Source organism: Suricata suricatta, chromosome 4 (genome assembly GCF_006229205.1).
Source record: "Suricata suricatta isolate VVHF042 chromosome 4, meerkat_22Aug2017_6uvM2_HiC, whole genome shotgun sequence".
Taxonomy (NCBI): domain Eukaryota; kingdom Metazoa; phylum Chordata; class Mammalia; order Carnivora; family Herpestidae; genus Suricata; species Suricata suricatta.
Window position 1 is genome coordinate 106,372,703 of NC_043703.1, and position 1,024 is coordinate 106,373,726.

Below are 1,024 nucleotides of genomic sequence, written 5' to 3' on the forward strand. Positions count from 1 at the left end.
TATATATATATATATATATATATATATATATATATATATATATATATATATGTAGTATTTTCATCAGGGTCATTTTGGAGTCTGTTCAGAGGCAGTACCCAAAGACAGCGTGGCTGTGGTTATGAGGTATTAGAAGAGATGCTTAATAGTGGGTTTCCACTGGCTATTGAGTGGAACATCCTCAAAGCCACTCACCATCCTTTGAGAAGTTGTCAACACTGTAAGGGGTATGAGGAAAGGGAAATCAACAGAAAGCTGCTGCTTTCCTGGGTGTGGCTTAGTCCAATGTCCTGCATTGTTTCTTTGTTGCTCTTGTTGTGCATTGTTTCAGGTGCTTCTCTTTGAGAATCTCAAATGTTAGGTGCTTTAATTTTGCTCTGTATAGTTTTTGAGTTGAAGTGTGCTTTGCACAAGCAACTAAGTAGTCCCCACCCCCACCCCAAAAGGCTTATTAGTCTGGGGCACCTGGGTGGCTCAGAAGGTTAAGTGTCAGACTCTTGATTTTGGCTTAGGTCATGATCTCTTGGCACAGAGCCTGCTTGGGATTCTCTCTTCCTTTCTCTGCCCTTCCCCAACTCACCTGTGCCTTTTCTTTCTCTCCTTCCCTCCTTCTTTTTATCTCTCAAAATAAATACATAAACCTAAAAAAAAGAAAGAAGAAAGAAGAAGAAGAAGAAGAAAAGAAGAAAAGAAGAAGAAAAGAAGAAGAAGAAAAGAAGAAGAAGGAGGAGGAGGAGGAGGAGGAGAGGAAGAGGAAGAGGAAGAGGAAGAAGAAGAAGAAGAAGAAGAAGAAGAAGAAGAAGAAGAAGAAGAAGAAGAAGAAGAAAGAACCAGGAGATCCTGGCTAAAATGTATATTAAAAGAAAAGGAGGGGGTGCGCCTTGGTGCCTCAATCTGTTAAGCAACCGACTTTAGCTCTGGTCATGGTTATGGGTTCAAGCCCCAAGTCCAGCTCTGTGCTGACACAGAACCAGCTGTCCAGCTCAGAACCTGGAGCCTGCTTTGGATTCTGTGTCTCCCTCTC